We start from the raw sequence: 26428 nt of genomic DNA on the forward strand, positions 1-26428 counted from the left end.
TATTCTCCATTAGGTAATTTTTTGATATTTGGGCTACACCTTCTCTCTTTATACATTAGTAATGGTTGTATTTTTACTAAGAAATATTATTATTAGTTGTTCATTATATATTCTGGCATCCTATAATGCATATGACTAAACTTACACTTTGTCATAAGCAAGTACAGTGTCTTATTAATAGAAGGAAGAGGTTAGACTGAGAAAAATTTCAGTTATGTTGCCAATCGGTTACTTTAACATTAACTCAAAGGTGGTTTGAGATTATGTTTTGTGCTAAATACAAAAGACAACTTTAATGGATCAGAGAACTATTCTAGGTCTTACAATCCAGAGTGATATAGTTTATTAGCTGTCCTTTTATTTGAATTTAAAGTATAAACAGAAACAATTCCCTGCACTTTAGAGCTGTGTTATTTTAGCCTTTTAATTCCTAGTATTTCCATGAAAGCTTGAATAAAAAGCTGTGGTCTGACAAGCTAAGAACATATTATAGTTCTATGAAAGTCTCCACTTGGCATAATGAGAACTGATATAATCTAACTGCTTAATCAGTAACATTCATTTTGACTATTATACAATAATCTATATTCTAAGTAAATTTTAATCAAATGACGTTCTAATAAACATATTTAGGAAATTTATTTTATACTGTTGTATTACTGGAATGTTTTGTAAATGCTCAAAGAATTTGATCAGGGCAATTCACTTACATGAGAATTTAAAAATTCTTTGTGTCATTGATGAATGAGAAAATGTTAATAATGATCCATGGGACAATAACACACACACAAAGTACTTATTAAATGCTTTACGCCTTTTATAAAATGAAGCTGATTCTGCTTGCTTCTGCACTGGGACACAATTTAACACCAGAGTAAAATTTGGGAAGCTATTGGAATTACTACAATGATAGTAACTTAAATCAAAAGAAAAGTTTAAATTCTGGAAAAATTCAATTCAATATGCATTATCACAATTATAAAGCTATTGGCAATAAGAGTACTATTAAGAGTATTATATAACACTAATAAGAGTACTATATAAGTTCCATACACATAGATCTCCAAATAAAGTGGAATATTTGGGAACCTAAAATATTTCCCAAATGTTACAGAATTTGCCAGTGAGGTGAAGTCCTGATTTTGAATTTAAAGTATCTGCTATAATTAGTAATTAATAATAAAGTATTACTATAAATCTACAACAGAGACTAAATTATTGATATTTGGGTCACTGTGGCATAGAACCTGACTTTAATTGTGAATTATCTTTAATCAGTAGGAAGCAGTGGTTCTCAAACTCTAGCAGGCATCAGAATCAGGCTTGTTAAAACACAGACTAGCAGGCCCTCACCTCCAGATTTTTGGATTCAGTGGGCCTGTGATGCCATCTGGGAACCTGCGTTTCTAACAAGTTCCCAAGTGATGCTGAGACTACGATCAAGAGACCACATTTTGAGAACAACTGATCTTAACTGCAGCATTGTACTCTTAGCACCTTCTTTGAGAAAGTCTATCATCACATTCTCAAAAGACATTTATTGACTCTGGAGCCTAAGATTATTAATGGATTTGGGAATTACATGTATTCACTATCATTTTAATAGTTACTAAAATAAAATTTCTGATAACCATAGATACACTAACAATTTTTCCTAGGACAGTATAATTATGTGTAGTTATAAATGGTGTTATAATAACTTAGAAATGGTAATAAAGTAACTATTGCTTTGAGGTGAAAAACTGTGTACTTAATTCTTTTCTTATCAGGTGCTTCCTTGGTCTCTTCGGTTCTGAAAGGTAGTCTATACTCTAAGGAAAAGAAATATAAGTCCTTTTAGAAAGAATTTTTAATATTATATCTTGATGGGTAAGTGTTTTCTGGTGAATAGAGACAACAGTAATGGCTTAGAGCAACATTCACTTTTACACAATTTAATATTTGTTATATTAACCACAACCTTGTACATTTCTTGAAAGGAAGATGTTACTTTTTTGCGGCCTCTCACTGTTGTGGCCTCTTCCGTTGTGGAGCACAGGCTCCGGACGGGCAGGCTCAGTGGCCATGGCTCACGGGCCCAGCTGCTCCGCAGCACGTGGGATCCTCCCGGCCCGGGGCACGAACCCGTGTCCCCGGCATCGGCAGGCGGACTCTCAACCACTGCGCCACCAGGGAAGCCCAGGAAGATGTTACTTTACATTCTTTAGAATCCCCCACAGAGCTCATAAGAGCCTGGACTGTGAGATGTCTTAGAGGGCATGAATGATTTAATGACAATGTCACCCCAACATTTAGAAGAATGCCAGGTACATAGTAGGTGCTTAATAAATGTTGACAGCCATGAATACATGACTCATGAAGAGTACATGCATAATAGATATTTACTGATTTATTCTGAAAGACATCCTAGCTCTTTTGACTATACAATCTGTTTGATCTCAGCATGTTCGTCAGAAGCTGTAAAATGAAACGTGGGATGGTCTAAATATTCTTGCATTAAGGCAGATGACTTGATAAATACCAAATTGGCTTAAGTTATTCATTTTGCCCATGTCTATGCTACAGGCATTACAATAAAAACCTGTTTCTACATTTTAAAAGTTTTCTCATTTTTAATAATTTAGCTATGACCCTGTATAAACAAAATATATATTCAAAATACACATATTATCACTGTTACTTGTAGTATAAGCTACAGGTTTAATGAGACTAGAATGGTGAAAGCCAGATTTGGTTCTGCTTGTGGCTGATGAGAAAGAGATTTATAACCTAGAACTAGGTCTTCTGAGGCTTAAATAGACCTGTGTATTGCACCTGAAATGTTAATTTAGTTTCTGCTTTTAAAGTATATTAACTCAGATATTATCTTTGTTTTTTCATCAGTTCTGAGAATTGTACCCTAACATATGCAGGGGGATTTAACTGCATACATTAAATGACAATTACATCATTACAAAGAAAGGATGAGTGTGAAACCCAATGACAAAAAAGTTATGAAGGAGTTCTGTCTTCCTCTCACTGATTGGTAACCTAAAAGCCCAGGAAAAACAATTACAGCATATAGGATGTGTGGTACGGGAGAAATTGCAACAACATCTGATAAACCCAAATGCCTTGATACAGCTGAACTAATTTTTTCTAACACAATATGAAAAACCACTGATGACAAAACACTTTAATAACAGATGTCATTTAAAGGTTTTTCTTTTTTTAAGGAAGAAAGAAAACGAAAAATGAAAGAAAAAGTCCTACTGCTCTGCATCTATTTTTAATACTGACCCCCAATACACCAGTTACAGGACACAGTACTGAGGCCTGCTGGCTGTGACAGCCCATGTGACTCTATAAGGAGACGCAGCCCCGACTAACACGCCAGCAGCCCTGCTTCTGGCAAATATCCTTTACCACCTTCAAAGAAAGAACAGGGTGGGCAAGAGTTGTAATGCTGCTTAACACAAAAGACTCTTTCTGCTTCCTTCTCCCTTTCCTCATAAAGTGAATGAACTTTTGTTAGAAGACAACATACTGCTAAGTTAATGTAACTTAAAAATTTACAGCAGGTTGTATGCCTGGAGGCACATTCTGAGGCCACCTGTAGGCATCTAATTTCACTGAATATAATGAATACTTGTGGAGAATTTCTCCGAGTCTAGAGGAGAGTGGGTAAGAAATGTGTTGCTGGTTTACTCCAATAAGGATTCTGTCGTGGAGGATTAGAGAACTGTACTCTCTCCAACAAATAGGAGTAATCTTTCTCCCCACAAAAGATCCGTTAAATGCAACACCAGACACCTGGGTGCCAGATCTACACAGCCATTTCTTGGGCACTTTTGATAACCCACCTGCGGCAATTGCTTAATATAGCACATTGATCCATTTGAGGCTTTTTTTTTTTTACAGGATAGAAAGCTATTTTGTCTCTCTATATCCTGTTTATCTCTTTGAAGCCTCCTCATATTTTGGCCAAGGTAGAAAGTGACAGTAAGAATACGCTTGATATGATTCCAAGCGTTTATTTGGGAGAAATTAATACGTGTAGTTTAGCAATGCTCGGCAACCTTGACCTTTTTCAACTGGAAGGTAAAATTAATATACTGCAGAGCTGCTTTAAAGAGAAAGTGTTTGTTATTATGCTTTTGCCACAAGGTAAGTAGATTTAGTACTTATCCTGTAGCTACTTTAAGTATATATGTTGTTTCAGATCCTATTCTGCTGTAAGATCAGTGAAATTTTCCACACACATACACACACAAACTTTTATCGAATAAGTTCTAAAAGCTGGCCTAATTTTCATTCATTTGGGTTATAAATTACCCATAAACGTTATTAATGTAGCCCTTAGTCTTAGAGTCCTTGCAAATACTGTTTGGATATTTAATTATCCGACAACCTTTCTCCACAACAGTCGCATGGTTTTGAATTAAGAAAAGTACATTTAAATTATCATTTACGTACTGAGGATTGGATTCTTGGTGGTATTAAGGTTGACGTTTCCTTCTGTTTGTATTACACGAAGGGTTAATAAGGTTTGCATAAACTTTTCTTTGATGGCTTTATAGCAGAGCATTACAGGATTGCTGCCAAAACAGATTTTAACCCTTTTAATCGTACTGTTAATAACCACATCACGCAGAGTACAGCCTATGCTGCACAGGAGGCAAAATAGCTCTGAACACAGTTCTGACCTGATAGCCAATCAAGGAAAGTTTCCTAGAGATACTTGCCATTTTGGTTGCTATGGTGAGTTTCATATTTTGTGGAAACCACTATGATGTCTTAAAATAGACCTTTGCCAAGAAAAACATTGGTCCAGTGGCATATGCTGGCAGAGCATTGCAAGGTTGCTCAAATTCCCTTCCTTTATTTTTCCCTCTCTCCCCTGGGGCAACTGCTCCAAGCATCAGCCCACTAGTCTGGCAGGCTAAGAATCCAGAAACTTGCTGCTAATTACAATGCTGACAATTCCCAACCTGTTTACTGGCGCCAGCAATCAAACCGCATCCTCTGGAGTGAACCAAAAAGCACTTGTTGGCTTTAGCTTCCTGAGGTTCCAAGCTGGCTATATTAATTACTGTTAACTTAAAGCTGTATGTTGTACAAAAGGAGCTTAATTAGCTGGTTTGAGGATTAAAATCTATCCTCTACAAATTTTAAAGCCTTCTGTTCTTGACCAAATTATGTGAATCCATAAAACATCTTTCCTTGGACAAAATGTTATTATTTTAGGTGTGGCTTCTCAGAGTCAGTTTTGCAACTGTATTTATTACCTTGAACTAGGCACCAAAATAATCAGAAGAAAATCTCTCTCTCCTTCTCTCTTTCTCTCTCTCTCTTTCCCCCTTCCTCTTCTCCTCCCTTCCTTCCTCTCTCCCTCCCTCCCTCTTTGCTTCCCTCCCTCCATGTTTCAACTCTTTATCTTTCTATCTATCTTAGAGTTATGTTCACATTTTGTTTTTTAAAAATTGAAGAAAATAATGAGCATAATTATTTACAGTTATTGTTTACAGTTAATGAAAAAGGAAAACATTTTGATGAGGACAAAATGGTAAAAAGATATATTTTTATCTGGTAAATTTTAAAACCTTATAGTTACACCATTTTTCAAGTGAACTCTCACTGCTGTGAGTGAGGTCTGATTTGGGAACAGTCATCTTTCGAGTATAAGAAGTATATTTCCTTGATTGATAAGCTGGGTGACTACACAATGAGTAATCACCCTCTCAGGCTCCTAAATGGTTAGTATTACAGGTACTACATAATTTTCATACATAGCATAATAGCAATGGACAAGGGTTTAGTAAAACTGAGAATTTTATTTTGACTCTATTCTAATCCAAGAGTCATTCTGTCTTTCTTTATTCAAGATAGCTTTGAATACTTAAAAGCTGAAATAACAGAGAGTAAATACAATTTTAATTTGTATATTAAAGATGTGATTTGATTTCTGTTCTGCTGTGTGAAAATCATTCAGCAAGTGTTACTTACTAATCTTATTTTAAATTTTCCATTGAATGTACTACTTGACAAATATTTGTCACTCCAATCTTTCAGCCAATATTTTCATCTGGAAGCTTATTAAATTGAGCTGATTTAATTGAGATTAAAATTTTCCTTTTTTTACTGAAATATTGCAAGTTGGGTAAAAGATCAAGCTGTTCCTTTAATTATGATTTATGTTTGTTTCAGCATTAACATTAATTTGGCCTATAAAATCTTCCTAGATTTTGAAAAAAACCTATCCATAAGCACACTGCAGACCTTTAGAATCTATTCGCACATTCACATCTGTATATACAATATTTGAGCTTGAAAAGGTTAAATCAGATAATAACTGACTAGTAAGGATAATATAATTATTGTCAGATACCAGGAAAAGCAAAATTATAACAAAAACCTCAGTGTTGAAGTTTTAGTGTGATGTGTTAGAAAGAAAACATCCAGAAGACTTAGAAAATGGGTTCCAAGTATTAACTGCATGTCTATGGGGACGTTACTTAGATTCCCTGTGTTGTGATGATTTCATGTATAAAAAGTAGAAGTATGACCATACACCAAATAACTGGATCTGAAATAGAAAATTATCATGACAACTAAAAATCATAAGAATGTACTATAGGCTTATCTAAGACTCATGAAATTTTGTACTCTGTGTGGATAATGGACTGGAAAATAATTACATCAAAAGAAAACTAATGATCAAGTGGGAATGTTATGTCTTTGGACACAAGAGCCAAGCCAGAGAAGAACAAGTGTGTCAATCTTCTATAACTTTACCATCGTTAATTAACAAACAGTCCTCCGCCCTAAAATTTAAATTGCAGTGAAAAGGAAAAGCTAGACTCTTAGACACAAGTGTCCTTTTTATACTGAGAAATATTGCTAATACTGTCTTAAACAAATCCCCCTAGGTAACTTTATTTCTAAAGCAGGCATTCAAATATAAAATATGTCTTTTCCAATAGAAAAATGGATTAAAAAGGCTTTTTAAAGCCATGTTCCCCTTAGGCTTAATTTTCCACAAGTCTGTCTTTTCAGACTGATGATCTTTCCTTTGACCTGTGAAACATCCAGATTCCATGCCTTTCTCAATTTTCTACCTGTAAGTTAGGCCCATTTTACTCAGACACTATTTCTATTTTAATTGATTCTATACCATTTCTATATAGTTCTATACTAGAGCATGACTTTCTATCTAAATAAAAGCAAGAACTTTTGTGTACTATGAAAGAAACCCTACTATATAGTTACACTATATAAAATCAGTACTGTCAACTTCCCATATTTTGGGAAAAGGACACTATATAAAAATGATCTCTTGTAAAGTTTCCTAAAAATTGGTATTTGTTCAATGTGCATTGGTACTAGCTATTAGATCTGCCAATAAAACTGCCACAAATAATTTCATTATTGTTTCTTTAACACATCACCCCAAACTGCATGATCCTCTCTGCAGTTCACATCCTTAATATGGTTACTTGCTATCACTGTCCCTTGTCTCTTGTCAAATCCAATTGTTATCTGCACAGATCGCCAGATCTAAATGTGAAACCGTCTAAAAAATTTAACGTCAACACTGATTCTTAATATAGCAGCCACAACTAACAAAAACCTGTTTGGAGTAAAGAATTTCGACTTTGTCCTAGTATATAGTATTAAACAATGTCAGAGCTGTTTTGTACAACTATATCCAGCAACAGAAAAGAATATGAGATATTTTAATTGAAGTGTAAGTAAATGGCTTCTGAACCTCATGCTCCTATCACCAGAAATCTATTTGAAATCAATTGCTTTTGAAAGCTTTACAGAACTTTTATTAAACGTATCCTCAAAGTTTTAAATGGACATGATGTGTCATATCCATCATTAAACTGTGGATGAAACATTATGTAAATTATCTGGATAAAACAATAGTTGACAAGCCATATTATTTTAATTTTAAGAAAATGGGTGTATTCTTTTGTGCTTAAAATGTTAACTTATATTTATTATACTTGGAACATCCAGGAGAGTCACACCTTTCAAATAAAACTATAAATTAAGTTTGCTTGTAATTTAAATTTGCTTTGCTAGTAAATAATGAAAAAAAAATATTGCACAGATCCTGACCTTAGAAAATATATCTATCATAGTAATTATTATATTGGATAAAATGAATTTCTATTTATTATTTGTTTAACATTTTATGAATTCTTCTAAGTATTTATAGATTTAATATTAAATAAAATATATTAGGTAACATTTTCTACATCAGAATTCACATAGAATGAAATGAGTCTTGAGTAAACAGTTACTTACAATTCTAAAAAGCATACCAGCTTAAAAGAAATGTTCCCACAGATTTTTCAATTATTTAGGAGTTATATCTGAGAATCAGAGAAAATGAATTTTCTATCTTAGCAAAGAATAAAAGCACTATTAACACAACGTTATAAATCAACTATACGTCAATTAAAAATTAAAAAAATAAAAGCACTATTAAACAAATTGATAATTAGAGTTTACATTAACATTAAATTAAACTTAACTACATTTAGTTCAACGGCCATTTTTTAACAATGACATTAACTATGGAAAAAAAATGTAAAATTCTGTGTTAACATGTCCTGAAAGGATATAGTTGCTTTCACTAAATTAATAAATATTTTAAAGAAACTACCATGTGCCAGACACTGGACTTGATATTCTAAAAGGCTGTACCATTGCTATGCTATTTTAGGATTAAATATCCTAGACAAATATTAGTCCTTTTCTTTTTAACAGAATGAAAAATAGCAATTTCCCCATTCCTCTAAAAATTGTAATTAAATTTAATAGCAGAAACATTTACACACAGAATACACATTTTAAAAGGCCCAATGTTTAGTCTTTACCCACTATTATTGTATACATAGACTTTGAAAAGAGTTGTTTGTGATTTGGTCTTATTAACTTGAAATATTTTTGAGATGTATCCATGGTTTGAGAGCCTCACAAATATTATACATATAGAGACATACACATACACGCATTCCCACAAAAACACACTAGGATGAATCAGTAAGTCATTCTTTCGGGGCTTTTCTTTCCCACTGAAACTTCAAATAAAAATCAAAGGGTGAAGAAGTGATAAAAATGTCTCCATGTGCTCATGTTTTAAAATTTTAAGTAAAGATTGTTTAAGTAAAAACAATTTCCTGTTCAATATCAAGACAAAATATGTTGGTGAATACCTTTGAAAGATTTATGTCTTTTTTAAAGCTGCTTTCTTAGTTGTGGTATCGATTTGCTCACCATCTATCTATATATAAAATAAAGAGTAGAATTCAGGCCAAAACAAAAAGGTTATTTTGGAAATGGAATTCATAAGAGGTAGAAGGGCCTTGAGAGGATCTAAATCCAGCCCTCCTGTTGTGGATGAGACCCTGAGCGCTGGGCAAGCCCTGTGGCTAGTCACAGTTCACAGCAGAACCTGTACTCAAAATCAGATTTCCCAGCCTTTATTCCAAAGTTCTTTCTACCATAAGATGCACTTTCTTCCATTAAGTATCATATAATTGAGGAAAAGACAAGATTCAAGTTTTTTCCATATAACTGCCTCAATTCTCTAATTTGCTTTGTCTTTGTAAACACCGTGAAAGCCTGTTTAAAATAATAGTTATGAAAACAAATTGTGCATGAAACTGGACCCATAAAGTAGCCATTCTTAAATTTAATTCCCCACAAGTTATGCATAAAATAATTTAGAATATTTGTTAAGTCTTATCCTAATATGTTTCTATTGTAAAGGAAAAGATGTTTTTGCAATTATGCTTCTGATAGAATATTAGGCATGGCATTCATTCATTCATTCATTCATTCATTCTTCTTGAAGTCCCAAAATGAATGGAATATTTACCAGATATACAAAAAAAATCTTAAATAAGTAACTTTAGTTTATCTTGGGATTGTTTGAAGCAATTCTTGAAATTGGTCACATTTGCTCACGGAGATAAAAATAGACCTCAAACAATTAATTTCCACTTGTGTATTGGATATAAATTTTTTAAAAAATTACAAGAAATATCAATTTTCTAGTTAAATTATATCATTGTTATGAAAAGTATTTTTTAGAAAGTGTCTCTTAAGAGCACACATTTTATTTAAGTTTAATAAACAGACACTACTATCAAATTATGCAATTATGCCACTACTGTAATGTAACTTGTCAACTTGAAAAAAGTGTACTATGATATAAACTGTATTTTAACCATGAATTGTATTAGTAAATAGGCTACAGCAATATAAGTGATTTTTTAGTTTGAAATTTGAGGTTCAGTATTGTTTTGAAGTTAATAAAATAAACACAGGAAGCCTCATTTAAAATCCTTTGAATATTTTAAAGTTCATAGTTTATTCTTGGCTTTTTTTTTAACTTTTAGTTTCAGCTATAGGTGTCATGTGTATAAATTTTCAGATACCATGGATTGTTACTGAATCTCAAAGGGTATTTCCACAAACACAGCAAATGAAAAGTGTTGCCTTTACACTTGTATAGACAGTATAATACTTTTCATTGGTTGTGGAGAACAGACTGTCTTACTTAGCTCTCATTATTAACCAGGATAGAGAACTCAGAACTCAGAACGTAAAAGATTTAGGTAGTCACATATTTGTAATCTGGGACAACAATATAAATATTAGGACACATTGGTTCCACCGTCAAGCTGCACTCAGCAAACTCAACCAGGTACTAAACATATTTCAAGAAACTTAAAATTTCATAATATTTCTTTAGCTTACAGTTTTTGCATGAATTGCAATGTCTTCTCAATGAAAAAGCTTATAATATACACCCACATGAAAGGTTTTGTAAATTTAAATTTGAGTTCTAAGTCATGATTTAAAGTATAGGTGCCAGAGGAGAAAATCTCAAAACATTTGAAAAACAAACTGTACTACAAAACTCACTGTTTAAAAGATATTTAGCACTTATGTTTATAGGTGTATAACTACCAATAACTATATGTAATAGCTAAATACGATAATAAAACTCTTTAAGTATTGTCATTAATATGTTTTCTTCGTATTGAGAACATTTATCATCAAATAAATTTACTTTCAAATAGTAAGTCTAACATGCAGATTACACTACTTTATAAGAGTAAGAACATCATCCTGTCATTTCTGTGATTCAGTGACAGCGGAAACTGTACAGTATTGAAAAGTTGGTGAATAATCGTGATCATCTTATACTGGCTTCTGTGTCCTTAGTCCTTCTCTGTCCTACATAAAAGCACAAAATATTCCCCAATATACCCATCATCTCCACCTAGACAAAAAAAATGTCTATTTTTATACTTGAAAATTTACTAGGACTGATATGGAATATAATTTTAAAAATGGTAATATGACTTATGGAATTTTCCTCCCATCAAAATGCTACTTCATCATTCTCCTTTGCCTGGACATTCATTGATAGTACTGTTCTAGTTCTAGACTGGCACTGCTTTAACACCAAGAATCATATCATTCTAGAGCTAACAGTGGACTTGGAGAGAGATCCTGCCTCCAGGACATGATTATTTATTTAAAAATGTGCTTGGTCAGAATCATCTGCACAATAATTTTTTTTGGTATTCACACAGAGGTTGTCACGACCCTCAATGGATCTTTAACTCTGAAAACCACCATTCCCTGCACTTCTATTCAAGCAAAAATATCAGAACAGGATTCACAAACAAAAAATAAAATCAGAAAATTCTTTGTAAAATGCAGTTTCTGTCAATCTCCTTACCTGAGACTCAGTAGTAAACCATCAACCAAGATGGTGTTTCTTACACCTATTAATGAATATCATGTTATAAATTTGAGTGTTCTAGACATATAAATTTCAACGAGAAAACTAAAATCTTCTATCAAAAGCCATAAATTGTGTTCATAAAGATTTGAGTACTTAGGCAGACTTCATTAAGGTAAAAATAGCAGACAAAAGCAATTTTCACAAGTTTACTCCTTCCCTGTCCACTGTGCCTTAAGTATTACTGTCAAGTAAACAGTCTAAGCTGTATCCATATGCTTTTCTCAGGTAAAAATTGTATCACTTTTGTAAAGCAAACCATATTTTAGAAAAAGGATGCATACCCTTCTAATATTTGGACATCAATTGAAAAACAACCCACCTATTATGATTACTTAAAATCACTTGTATCTAGCATGAAAAACATACAGAATCACTTTGTACTTCTTTAATCTTGTCTATGGATACCCACAGGGCAAAAGTGATAACAGGCTAGTGGTGATGTAATTTAAAATTCTATTTCTGAGGGAGAAAAAAAGCTGCCTTATAACAATAACAATTAACTACAGCAATTTCAATTTAATAAAGTTTTGGGGATTTTCCTCCTTCTTATCTAAAAAGGCCAAGTATGGTAAAACCCATATTTTTTTGTTTTGTTTTGTTTTCTAAATTTAAATAGGAACCAGCTCAGTCAGACTGACACTTAATGGAAAATTTTTTAAGAAATAATTCTGCACAGGAAAGAAAGCAATGAGATACGTAGTTAAACCACTTGAACCAAGAATATCAAATACTTTTTGTGACCAGAAAGAGATGAGTACAGGTTTCCTCTAGATTTCGTCACTAGCATTTAAAAGTATTCCACTCTAAAAAATTATTATTCATTTATGAAGCAATTGCAACCATAAGCTAAAGTACCAGTGGCAAAGAATTGAATGAAACAGCTTATTTTTCAAAAGTTCTTCCTTATTCTCTCAACAAATGCCAGAGTATTACATCTTTCATTTCTTGCAAACTCTGTCACTAGGTTCCCAACTCCCTTTCTGCCTTTCAATCTCATACACTTATTTAACAAACCAGCATGAGGTCAACTTTCCAAAGATCACCGAATTACTGGATTATGCAGGTTCTCTCTACTTTCCCAATTTCCTAATGAAACAAGGGCACCAGTAGACATATTGAATTCTGTTAAATACACAACAAGCACAATATTTAAAAGCCCTTTATCACCAACTGGTGAATCCCGAGTGAAAGAGGGTAATTCATGGAACGATGAAGGAAAGGACAGCAGTTTCCAAATTCTCTTGCTAGTGATAGAATTTCGAGTGCAAAGATAGTATCTGTGTTTTCTTTTCTACTTATACTCCTTCTTAAAACGGGATCGCCAGCCCTGGGAGCTTCTGAGAAGGGCCACTACTCATTTTCCTTGCAAACAACCTTCCCTGAGCGCAAAAGCTATGAGTGCTGATACCCTGAATGTGGGATCAGATGCGGTGTGGTAGGAATAGGGACAGGGAGAGGCGTGGCATAGTGTACCCTTCACTATGAATCCAAGACACTGGAAGAAAGGCGAGACTCTAGATGGGAAAGAGTGAGAGTGTGCCTGCCTCCTCTGGGGCACTTTGCTCTCAATGTCTCCATGGCTCAGGGCTGCTCTGGTGGGCAAGAACCCATCAGGGTACATGCAGGTCGCGCCCGGGAAAGGCCAGTCCTCCCAAGGGAAAAGGTGTCTGAGGAGTAGCTCGGTTTAGAGCTGGTGTGGGAGCGCCGCAAAGGAGAGCGTCGCAGGCTTCTCTCTCTCTCTCTCTCTCTTTTTCCCCTCCTGCAGCTTCGACTTCTCAGGAATTCAGTCTTCGCAGCCCGTGCAAAATCAGGGGCCACCACGCAGGTAAGAAACTTGGTCTTAGGGTCCTAGGAGGTTCTTAATGAGCCTCGTGGAACCTTCTGGGGGCCTGGCACGTTCTAGTCTCCAGCATTTTCTCCTTCCACCTATGAAGCGCCGCCACTGGGCAGGCCCTGGCGCCTCCCTAGAGGGAAAGGAGAGTTGCAGAGCCGCGTGGTCTTAAGCCCACAAGAGCTGAGAGCTGGAGCCTCCTTGGCCCGCGTCTTCTCCGGTGGATCACCTTTTCCAACACCATTTTGGGCATCTCAACTCCCGCCACAGCCGGTCGTCCTCAGATGTGTCCGAGTGTGCGGGGTGGGGGTGGGGGCATCGGTGGGTGGTTGCTAGTTCTTCGCTAGGACCCCTCCTCTGCTGGACAAATCCGTAGGCTTTGATCGTCCATTAACATTTGAAACAAACAAACAAACAGAAACTGTAAGTAGAAGTAGGGAAAGGCTCTCTCTTCCTCTAGTCCCATCGCAGCAGACCTGAGAAGGGGAGCGTGCCTTGGGTTTGTTGATGTTTGAGACTCATCCTAACGGCAGAGGCAGGGAAGACACGACGAAGAGGTGTCCCAAAGAAACTGGACGACTGAGCAGTCCCTGCCTGCCCCACCGCTTTCGGGAAGGTTCCAGTTCTGTGCCAAACGGCAACCAATCCGGTTCCCATGCTGATTCTCCACCCCTTCGCGGAGAATCCGAAAAGAAAATATGGGCCCCTGAGAGACCCAACACACTTCCAGTCTGGAAGTTCCGGGGGACCCGGGCCCGGGTCTCCCGCCCGCTCCCCACCCGGGCCGCCAGGTCTGGCTGCGGAGTGGCACGGCTGGGGGTGGGGCCCGGGATTCGCGAAGTCACAAGCCTCCGCGGCTTGCGGGGGCACCTTCGCCCACGGACACGCCCTTTCTGCGCAGGCAGCCCGCAGCGACCCTCTGCTAAGCTCCAGCTCCTCACTCGCGACGTTGCCAAACTGCTCAAGGCCTTTCCATCACTCCCAACTTTCGAAATTCGCCCGGGCCGCGTCTCTCCCCGCAGGCAGACCCCAACGGGGAGAGGAGCCTGGAAGGCCGGGGACGCCGAAACTCCCCGCAGGCTTCGCCGAACAGACCCTCATCCTTTCCCCGCCCCTCCCCTCCGCCTCGACCCCCGCCCTTCTGCACGCACCCATTCTACAGCTCCAGTCACCAGAGGCGCGGCGCACACAGCCCTTCTGGTGGGATGTGTCTTGCGATCACCTAACACGCGACCCAGAGCGAAAACACCGAGGAAAAGAAAAGATCAAAAAAGTGCTACCTTGGCAACCACAGGCGTTTAGAGGCCAGCTGGTGGGCTGGGAGGGGCGGCCGCTGCCCGCCTGCCGCTGGTACTCTCCTCGACTACGCGTATTCTTAAGCAATAACAACGTAATCCGTATTATCCACCCAAGAATACCCGTCACCGAAGAGAGTCAGAGGACCAAGCTGCTGCTGCCGCTGCTACCGCTGCCGCTGCTACTGCCGCCGCCACCAGAACTCTTGCTGCTGAGCCCGCCCCTGGCTGGGGCTGGGCTGAGCTTGACCGGGACCATAAATCCATAACTCGATTTCCCTAAAGAAGGATCCAAAGCTGTGATCGGCTGCTTCCTGCCCAAATCCAAATGGCTGCTCTATCTCCAATTCTGAAAGACAAATCACAAAACCAACCACTTAACACAGAAGAAGAGTGCACTCTTCCCAGTGAAGAAGGAGGACGTGGGAAGGCTCTTTGGGCACAGGGTGGGCGTGACAAGTAACCTTTAGTTTACCTGGTGCTCTCCCAGTGCCTTCCTCTGTCCTTGTTCTGCTTGGTACCCTCTCTGGTCTCAGCCAGCCCACTCTAGGTGCTTTGATTGAGTGTCATGGCAGCGAGAGAGCCCTGTAAGAGACATGCATAGTTAAGCACACAAATATTACAAATGTATTTGCCTAGACGGCTTTAAGAAGAAGTGAGGCTCAAATAAAGATAGGGTCATGCATGGGTGAAATTTTCAGCAGTGTGTTTTGGAAATGCATTTTCTCAAGCCCAAGATCACAGAAAATAAACACTCATTCAATATACTACTTGAAATCAAATACTTATAGATCTACAAAAATAGGCATCTCTCCTTTGAAGGCCTTAGAGCTATACAACATAATGATTTTTAAAGGGAAAAAAAAAGCTTCAAAGCACAAAATAATTAAACTCATTTTCCATAGTATCAGAACTCACTGAATTGGCAAGCTGGTAGAGTTTCCATGATTTAGGCACTGTTTTGTAGTACCACGATGTGTAATTCCATAGCCCACATTTTTAATATACAGTATAAATACATTGCTGTGCAGTTGTTGTGAACACTTCTACAGAAAAACCTTTGAAGCTCTGTCTTCATAAAAAAAAAATTTAAGAAAAAAAAACAGTATAAACTCATTTGCAAATTGACTGTAATTTTGGTTTCCAGAGAGAGAATCTCTGTGATTCTTTGATGATCAATATGGCTCTTACTGGAAAAGCTTTGTCTTAAGATCCTGCAGTGAATATTCTGATAATAGGGGTTTATTGTTCACTAAATAAAATGAACAAGTGCAACGTCACTACCCAAGACATGTTGTGGTTCCATTAGAAAGTTCTCAATTTGCTTTTCCCTTTACTCTCAAATACATGGAAGTACATCCATGTGAGTGGAATAGGGAGGGGTATATGGAAACATGGCAATAGACGTTATGATTCCTCAAATTATGTAAGTGCAAATAGCTCTTCATCAAGGGATAATTATATAACAGAATCTCTCCCACTACCACAACTCATCTCTAACTGACCTGGTTGCAATTTAAGGCATTTAGGTGGTGCTTTCTCTTATTACTGTTATTTTTTAAATATATGACTTCTCCAACACACCAACTCATCATTTTCCTGACACGTTACTTACAAATAGAAAAATCAACATGAATTCTAGGTTTTATGAACAGCTGTTTAGTATATAATGCCTGATGCCTAAAATAACTCAAAAGAAAAGCAGCATTGCCCAATTAGTAGCCTATTTTACAGTATTTTCAGATGACTTTTAAGTACACCTTTCACAAAAAGACAGATGCCAATTAAACAAATTAATAAGTGCTATTTTCTGCCATTACCTAACATAGCTATAAAGTGAAGCTTTTCTCTGGGGATGCTACAACCAAACACACACACACACACACATACACACACACACTCACACAGAAAGCTGACAGGTTCTCTTCAGCTTGAACTCCTAGAAACAAAAGCCCTTAGGGAAAGTAATGCAATAGTCTGTGAGCAAAGTGTACATTTGTTCCTGAACTCTTCCATTTAAAATCAACTAACATTAAAAGGAAAATAAGAAACACATTATAGAGACAGATTTTGATTTAGTAAATAGAACATTCCTTTTGAATTAAAAAGGATTATCAAGGCATATATACACCACACACACAAACACACATACATATATGCATATACATACATACATACATACACAACAATACATGGCATATGAGAATCACAGCATAAATGCCCACACAGCTTTTCAATGCTTTCTGAGTAATCTCCTTTAGTTTTGCTTCCTCACAATTGGAATAAGGCACACACACACACACACACACATACACACACACACACACTGACCCACAGACTCACACGCTTTAAGAAACTAGAACAACGCAGTCAATATGCTTTCTTTTTATCCAAGTAGTCAGTGCCAGCCCTTTCCCTACCTACCTAAATGTTCTCCCAGCTTCAGCACCTGGACGAGTGGACAGCTCAGCCCGGGCCGATTGCCGGCAGCACTCGCAGCAGAACTGACTCTCTGAGCTCTAACCAAAGCTCTCTCGTGCTTCCGCGGGGCAGCCTGACTTACGAGAACACCATTTCCTACGAGACCACTGCCGCTGGGTGCATATTCAATTCAAGCCTCCTTAAGCTGTCGGATTTCCCCCACCCATCCACCCTCCCCCCCTTCTCCACCCTCCACACAAAAACGGAAAAGGGAAAAAAAGCCCAATACCATCAGGGCGTTTGTTGATCAACTTACACTTTGCTTTTGAATATTTAGATACTGCTAGCGGAGCAATATCAACGGAGGCTTAGGTCTGCATTAAGTACCTTTGTTCATCGACTCCTGAAAGCCATGTTTATTAGAATCTACATTTCTCTAGCTCCCCAATAACTAGAGGTGTGTTTTGCGGGCAAGGGCTTTCAGCACCTTTTGATCTCTCAAGGCCACCGCGACTGACTGCCAGTCCCCACTACTTTCCCACCCTGTCCCCCGCACTTCAACACCCATCCCAGTCAAACGCTTGGTAATTTGCGACCAAATATACATAAAGAAACGCGACAAAGCAATCGGTTTGAGGAAATAAGCCAATTAAGCTAAAGCAGAAATGCTTCTCTCTCTCCCCTCCTCCCCCTTGCCTCCCTCCCTCTCCCTCTCTCTTTCCCTCTGAAGTAGAAAGGGGGAAACACCGAGGAGAGGGAAAAAATCGGGAGGAGTGTGATAGTCGACTCTTACAATCAATGGAAAAACACTATACACATCTTACTGAATAATACTGTCGTTCTCAGACAAAAAGAAACAGATTTATCGATGTAAACATAGTCTCCCTGTTCCACACATCCTACATCCTTTACGTTTGCTGAGATTTGTCTTGCGGTATAGCAAAGTAACTGTCACAAATCCATCTCGATTGAAGAGCTTACCCTCTAAATCCAGGTTTCAAGCGGAACTCCAACTGTGTGTAGAAGCCAGAGAGTCATCTGATGAGCAGTGAGGTAGGCTCTGGGCAGTGGGAGTTGCTTCCCTCGGAGTGCCGGGTTACAGTGTTAACAAGCCCTAAGAAGGGACCTCGGTGGCTTGCGCTGGCTGTGCCCCAGTGCCTTCGCATGGTGGCGGCTTGCTCACGCTTCCGAGGAGTCCCAGGCGGTAGCCTTCAGCTGATGCGAGCTTCCAGAAAGGAGTGGGGAAGGGAAAAAAAATCATCTAATGCAATCAAATCGATCTGATCTACACCATCTGTCGCCTGCCACTATACACAAACGTTAAAATAGGAAAACGGAAAACACTGACAACCCGAGAGGGCTGGTCTGCAAAGAGTTCATTTTTAGCAGAGCATAATTGGGTATGGTCGGCGTACAGTTACAAAAGCTGCTGTTAACCATCCAGTAGTGGATCCCAAACATGCTAATGGTGGATTAATTGAGGAAGATCTGACGTGCAAGCTTCACAGTCTCTTATTCATGACTTCCCAATGGGAAAGGACCAATGCCTTGTGGGACCATGGTAACATACAGTCAAAAAGCTGCTAAGAAAATGGCTGTGTGTTCACAGCACCTCTCTCTGATAACAAACATATGTCGACTAAAACGGTTTAGTAGAATGGGGGGGGGGGGTGTTGAGAATAAAATTTTCTTTCCCAGTATAAGCAACCCCATCTTCCTTCCTTAAAGAAATGCAAAAATAGATACCATATCTTTACCACAGTGGAGGAAAAAAAGATGTTTTAAAAGATTTTTTCAAGATTAAATTCTGCCACATGAAAGAAACAACACTCCTGTGCAGCAATTCTAAAAAAAAAAAAAAAAAAAATCTATTATCATTTTTTTCCTTACTGTGATCAGAGTAGATCTATAGCATGTGCAGTATATAGAAACTCAGCCCAGTTAATCCCACCAGGATTGACTGGATGTTGTTTAATGCCAGATACCCTTTTGATTTCCTGAAATCAGGATGCCTCTTGGGCAAGACATTTTGCATCACTGAAAATTGACATAATGAACGTTAAGTGTGATTGCAGTGAGGAGATGGGGAGAGTTTTCTTTTTTAATTCTACAGTTATTCCCTCTGGCCAAAATTCCTTTTGGACTGTTTCCAGTCTTTCCTGATCAGCTGATGGGGGAGGTATAGGGAAGGGGAGGGAGTGGAGATACAGGGTCAGGGGGGACAAGGAGGAGGGAGACTGTAGATTATCAATAGCCAATAAATTCAATTCTACCTGTAATAAAAAAACTATGGCAATAAAAGAGATCGCTTACTAATTGCTGATCATGATATTTAAATATAAATATAAACCAGTTTTTAAAATTAGTGGTTTATATGTGGAAAGAAAATAGTGCAAACAATAGAGTGACCATCCCTTACCCATTTGTATTTTTAAAATTAAAAAAGGAATACAGAGTTTATTATCTAGATATGTGATGTTCTTTTATTATCTATGTCCAAATAGGCCGCGTTTCCTCTAATTTTGTCATCCATTTGAACATTGAAAGCTGTATTTATTTTGATTTGGCTGCCTTTGAGAATATAAATTACATATATTCATAGTAAACAATTAGTGTTTAGGATAATTCTTGAGATAGCTGAATATGTCTTCTGAAACTTTGATCATCTCTTTAAGGAAAAAAAAAAACCTCACAGTTATGAATTAGATTAGTCTCAAAATATAGCTTGAAGACAAACCAAACAATTTACCTGATCTTTTGTTTCAATATACATTAATTAAGCACTCTTTCCAACCTACACAACATTCCAGGGTCATAGTCAGAAATCCAAGTCTTATAGCTCAGCAACCTTTGTTGTCATTCGTGTCAAGCTATTGCCCCCTGCAGGTTAGGCTGAAAGTGCAGGCAGAATTTGGCCAAGCCCTCGTAAATTTACGGTAGTCATGTTACTCATTCTCTCCCAATACTCAAGTAGAGTCCATTTATTAACTTTAAGTTTGTTTACATCATAGTTTAAACTGTTTAGAAATAGCTAGTAAATTGAGAAAAAAATGAAATGAGATTTGTAGATAGAAGATTTCAGTTTTCCTTCTGAGAATTGCAGGGTGGAGCAGATTACCCACTTTGTTGTCACACAAGAAGTACCTTTTTGCACTCAACATTGTTTCTTCACCTTTTCATATCCTTTCCCCACAAGCTCCAGCAAAACTTAAAAACAAATGCAACAGAATTGGAATTATGATTTCTCAACAATAAATTATTCTGGGTAATTTACTACTTGATGTCAGTGTGCTCTAGGTAGACTCAATGAAGTGCATTCGAATCAAACCCTTTCAGAGTCTTCCTACTACTGATATGATGAGGACAATTACAATGTTTTTCTTGAATATAAAATGAAATGTTATTTCAACGTCCATGCTCCCGCCATCCTATCCTCCTCTCCTACAATCAACTTTTCCAAACAAGGCACCTCGCCAAGATGAAATAAATTTAGTGTTGACAGAATAGAGATTAAGTCAACTTCTCAACAGTATTAGAAAGTGGGGCAGGTTTATGGGAATGATTTCAGAAGGCTTATGGGAAGATTCTTTTATATTTTCGAAGTCATGATATAGCTACTTACACTGAGTCATAAAGAACCCTGCAGTGGTATTTCCCTATTATTTAAATACATATTTTATTGAACAATGGGATATCATTATGCAAAATATCATTAATTTTAATGTCAAATTAGCAAGCAATAAGAATTTTACCCAGTCAAATGTTAGAAGTATTATTTCCACATTGTGTTGAAGTAGTTAGGAACATGAAATGCATTATTCTATCTTAACAGCTATTCTGAAATGCACACAAAAGACTTAAATAAGGATAGTGGCAAGACTCAGGGCTTTCTTGGAGGATTTTTTTACCCTACTCACTGATACTTTTTCCAGACCCTCTGGAATAAAAACATGGTATGGGAACTGGGGATGACTATGTCATATTTTGAACAAATCTAAAAACAAAACCAACCAACCAACCAAACAACAAAACCTGAAAACCTACCCTTGTTTTATTACTTTTTTAAAGCTTGGTAAATTTCAAAAGGACAGTACATCTATAAATTAAGATCTTTGCCTCTACATTTCATTAATACTCTTGATCCAAGCAAAGAGAGGATTTGGACTAGGCTGTTGGACTATTAATTGCATAACTTGTTGTAGCCAGAAGAGTGGCTGGTTGCCTGCAGCTGACATTTCTAGCTGTCTTTGAGTGGACATTTTTCTTTCAAAATACATATCATATATTTGATACGATTACACATGATTTTATATATATATATATATATATATATATATATAAAAGCACACTGCTATTGAGCAAGACAATTTCAACTATTTTGATTCAAATGTCTATCAAACGTCTATGGACAGAGTTGCTCTTAATTAGTGTCCAGAAAAGAGAGATGGTGTCATTTGACCTGCGGGTCTGAATCAAGGGCAATGATTTTTAGTTCTCCCCACACACGACGCAACAGATGGCCCGCAAGTGCCCTGAAAAACACAATTCTCTTCCTCTTACTATCATCACTATTATTCTAATTGTTTCTAAAGGATCCGAACAGGGTTCCAGAAACCTTGTAATGTTGTTATTGCCGGAATCCTGGGTTATTGGACATTCTTATCCTCAGAAGCTAAAGGCCAGGCAATCTTATTCATTTGTGTCCTATGACTCAACTCAGTTTCCAGTTGGCGGGCCGTGTGTGTGTGTGTGTGTGTGTGTGTGTGTGTGTGTGTGTGTGTTCATCCTGAAAGTGCTTCTTTCCAGAGGTTTTCAAATGCAAATGGAGTGGGAGCGGTGGGAGTTTTGGTGGAGTGCGGTGTGTGGCTTGAGGGCATTTGGGGAGAGGGTGTCTCCGGCAGTAACTTTATACAAATTCAAGGCCATCACTACTGCTGCAGATCTAAACAAGGTAGTTCTGAGAGACCCCTTAAAAGATAGGAGTATCTTCCTTATCTCCACCGAGACCAGCTAAAGGCAGGTCCCAGTGCTCGCGCTGTTTTGAGAGAGGGTCTCGAAGACTGCCGGAGGCCAGTTCTCGCGGGCGGGCCGGGACTCAACTCTCGTGTGGCGAAGGGCAGCGCGCCGGTCGCCAGGCCCAGTGCGCCAACGCGGAGGAAGGCCAGCCGCCCTGGGCCCCGGCTCGGCTCACTTTCCCCGGACGCCCCGGCGTGGGACGAGGGCACGGCTTTAGCCACATCCACATCCGCCCGCCAGCGCGGTCTCGGACCCGGGCCTCCTCGGGGAGAGTGAGGGAGCGAAAACTCCACCTCCACCTTGGCTCTCAGCTCGAGGAAAGGAAGCCAAAGCAAAGGTGTGGTTACACCGGACAACGATACACAAACCGTTGCCTCTTTGGGTTAAGGCGGCCTGCGTTTTGCAGCCCCAGGAGCGCAAGGTGCGGTCCGCGCGGGGACGAGGGCACAGGGAGTCGCCGCCCCCGCTGTATCCCCACCGCGCGCTCTCTCGGGCCTCCCGCGTCTCGGCCAGCGACGTCGGCTCGCCCCCTCACACCCTCGCCGGGAAGGCTGCCCCCGGCCGAAGGCGACCTGGGCCGGAGGCCGGAGCGAGACGGCGCCGCGGCGCTTGGGAGCCAGAGTAAAGCGGAGGCGCGGACCCTGTTCCTGAAAACGCTCGATTCCTCCAGAGTTTGTCAAGTGTCAAGCAGCTCCAGGAAGGCGAGCTTTCGGGGAAACCCACTGTGTGGCTCACCCCATTTGGTCTCTGTCAAGCCCTCGCCTTCCTCGTCTCTTCAGATCCTCCGCGCTCCCGGGGTCGTGGGCAGCGCGGGCTGAGCCGGCCGAGGAGGCAGCGCGGCTTTAGGCAGAGCGAAGGGGCCCCCTGCTGGCCGGACGCGGCAGGCGCGGCAACCCGCTCCTGGTTCCCGCCGCCCGGCCGCGCAGCCCCGCCCCGCCCAGCCCCGCAGCGACCCTCCAGCGCCCCCGGCGCTGAGGACGCGTTAAAAGAAACAGAAAACAAAACAAACCAAACAAAGCGCCAAAATCCACTCTCACCTCGTCTGCTGCTTAAAGGTAAGTGTGAGTCCAGCCTCTTCTCCCATGCCCCTCTCTGACCCTCCTCTGGTCCTCTGGGCTGAGATCTGGGGGAGACAAAGGGGCAACTCACCCCACCCCAAATAAATCGTGGCTGCTTTTGAAAGCACGTTTTGCAAACATAAAGATCAAACGCAGACAGACAGACAGACACACACACCCTCATCCAAACCCACACTTACCAGTCCGGAAGAGGGCTACTGATGTGCATGTTTCTGGAAGCATTTCATTAGCTGTTGGAGGAAACGTTTACTGATACTGCAGGTTGTAGGCAACACCAGTAATTCTGTGTATTGGAAAGAGGAGGGAAGACGAGGAAAGATTCCCTTTAGTTTAATCCTCCCTCCCATACCTGGACGTGAGTCCTATTTTCAGTCTCAAGTCCTAGCATGGGCAGAAAAGTTTTCATCTTCTTACTGAGAAGGAAGAGAGATTCAGCCCTTTTTTGGGGTTTTCCTGTGTACTGCTCCCATTCTTCACCAGAGAACTGGCGAAGGGATTGTTTTGTTTATCTAGACAATTCATAACTTAGTTCTGTATGGTGTTTTGAAATTAGTTTAACCTTGAAATAGTCTATGTGCTTTGAGTGGCAGGTTCTTCTGTGCTTAGGTACAGGTTATTAAAAATCACAATGTTTCTTTCTATTCAGGCAACCTTGAGTTAGAGATGGGCATAATGTCTTGCTATTGTGACTTTCAGTAGTGTCTGTTGCCTCTGGATGTTTACTGTCTTTGGAGAAGGAGTAAGGCTTTAAAAATTTTGTTTTATAAGTTTAGGCAAATAATAAGTATAGGTCCAGTAAGAAAAGATCAGTACTATTTGCTTCTACTTTCTTCACACACTCTTTGGGGGAGAGAATTAAGGATTTTGACTGTCCCTGAGACTAGTTTATAGTAGGCCAGATCTAGAAGAGTATCTTTTAAAATGGTGTGTCTTTTTATTTGGTATTTTCAGATGGATGACAGAATATTTGATCTGCTAATAGGAAAGGGAGTAAGGCTGATTTGGAGTGGGATCCGGCACCTCTCTTTTATATCCAACAGTCTGGGAGATCTGAGCCGGTCACAGAGGATTAGAACTCCAGAAGATAATAATAACAATTATAATAATAAGAACTAACATGTATTGAGTGTCTGCTCACTACCAGGTGCTAAGCTTCAGCCTTTACCTTCATTATCTCATTTAATTCTCACTACAGTCTTATGGATAAGGTACTATTATAGTTTCTCATTCTACAGATCAGGAAAGTAAATCTTAGAAAGATTTATTTATTTGACTAAGGAGACAACAGGTGGTCATCATAAAGTAAGGATCTGAAAAGTAGGCAGTGGGAGAGATATCTTGAGAAATGATGCTTATTGTATTGAATTCAAGGTGGCAATAAACTAATAGTTTAAGTCTGAGTTTTGTCTTTCATTAAAAAAAAGAGAAAAGGTAATCTTTTCTGGAAAGAAAATATTAGATAAAATGGGAGTATTTGTTGCAAAAAATTCTAGTCATCAATTCCCTATTCCTATTTCCCAGTTGAAAAAACTGAGAGAATGAATTGACTTAGCTTCCCTGGCAAGGTGCACAGCCAGGCCTGGAAATGAGATTTTCTGATTCCAGCTCCTCTGTCCATTCTACTTAACCACACTGTCCAAACACAGAAAGGGCCTTGGTTTTTCTCAAAATGCTAAACAGTAAATCATTAACAGCTCATAGTCCATATATCTCAGTGAGTAAGCTTTCTTTCAGCTTAATTGTGAATACCTTTTTATACTTAAAAGGATGCAAATGTAGAAATTGTGCTGTCTTCAGTGGTGAATTAAATGACATAAAAATCACAACAGACTAAATAAACTACATCAGCTTTACTAGAAAAGCAGTTAAAGCAGTTAAAAAGATATCTGAAAGGCCTGAGTACAATTTTAGTCTTCTTCACCCCCCTACAAGACCGATCTTACCCCACGCCAGGTAAGTCATTCCACATTACATTTCTGCTAGTTTTTGTTCATGAAGGAGTTTAACACTCACAAGGTTTTGTGCTTTTCATCTCCATTCATATGTTTCTTCTTTGTTCTGTGAATGGTTACAGTAAAAATATCAAAACAAATCTCTGGAGTGGCCATGGCAAAAAATATATAAAATTAATTGGCAAGAGATTTTAGACTGGCACCCACATTTTAAGGCACACTTAAAATGCACTGAAGTATATTGTGTAGAACTGATTTACTCTGTGTTGTAAAGTTAGCTCAGGTACAGAATGTGCTTCATAAAATGGTCTTAGGGTTACTTCATTTTCAGTAGGGCTCAAAAGTATCAGAAAAAGCCAGATGAACTGCCTTAAGTCACTGATTGGACTGCAGCCCATGTGTCTCATCTTTCTCAGTCATTTGTGTGCAGATTATTTGGCCACATGGCCTCCTGTCATGTTGGGGATCTGTGATTTTTCCAAAGGTTTAATTTAGTTGAATATGATTGTTAATGTCATGCTGGGAATTTTCTCTCCCAACCTCTCATTAGAACCATTAGTATCAATATCAGTTTGGAACTATTATGTTATGTAATGAAACTTGCTTGTCTGCGTGAATTTGTACCAAAACACTCTCACAGATTTTTAGATTTGAAGGGCTTTTTGAAATTATCTAGTCTAATCCTTTTATTTACTGATGGATAAATTGACATCCTAAGAAGTAATTCAGAATTCTCCATGTCACTGCCTACTTAGTGGAAGAATGAGAACTGGAACCCAGATTTTCTGTATTCAACCTCTAACGCAGAAGTGCATTGCCACAGCATCATGTTCCTTCTTTATTTGATTGTCAGAGATTCAGTCACTCATTCAACAACTAGTTATTGCCATGAACTTGGCAGCTGTCCTAGACATTAGAAATTCAACAAAAGGAAAAAATAAAACAATCCAGAAAAAGGCTTTAATTTGTTGAAATTTATATTTTAATTGTGGACAAAGTCAAATGCCAGTCTTAAC

At 38.7% G+C, this 26428-nt stretch overlaps 1 long non-coding RNA gene across 1 annotated transcript in view; it reads right to left on the reverse strand.

Annotated features, from left to right (window-relative positions):
* LOC116744873 overlaps positions 1-18661 on the reverse strand; it is a 57982-nt gene extending 39321 nt beyond the window's left edge. The window contains exons 1-3 of the long non-coding RNA XR_004347205.1: positions 18347-18661; positions 15420-15529; positions 14930-15293 (exon numbers count right to left, since the gene is read on the reverse strand). This is a non-coding gene — a long non-coding RNA (uncharacterized LOC116744873). The remainder of the gene's footprint in view (positions 1-14929; positions 15294-15419; positions 15530-18346) is intronic.
* Between the last annotated feature and the right edge of the window lie 7767 nt (positions 18662-26428).

The sequence above is a fragment of the Phocoena sinus genome, chromosome 1 (genome assembly GCF_008692025.1).
Source record: "Phocoena sinus isolate mPhoSin1 chromosome 1, mPhoSin1.pri, whole genome shotgun sequence".
NCBI classification, from domain to species: Eukaryota; Metazoa; Chordata; class Mammalia; order Artiodactyla; family Phocoenidae; genus Phocoena; species Phocoena sinus.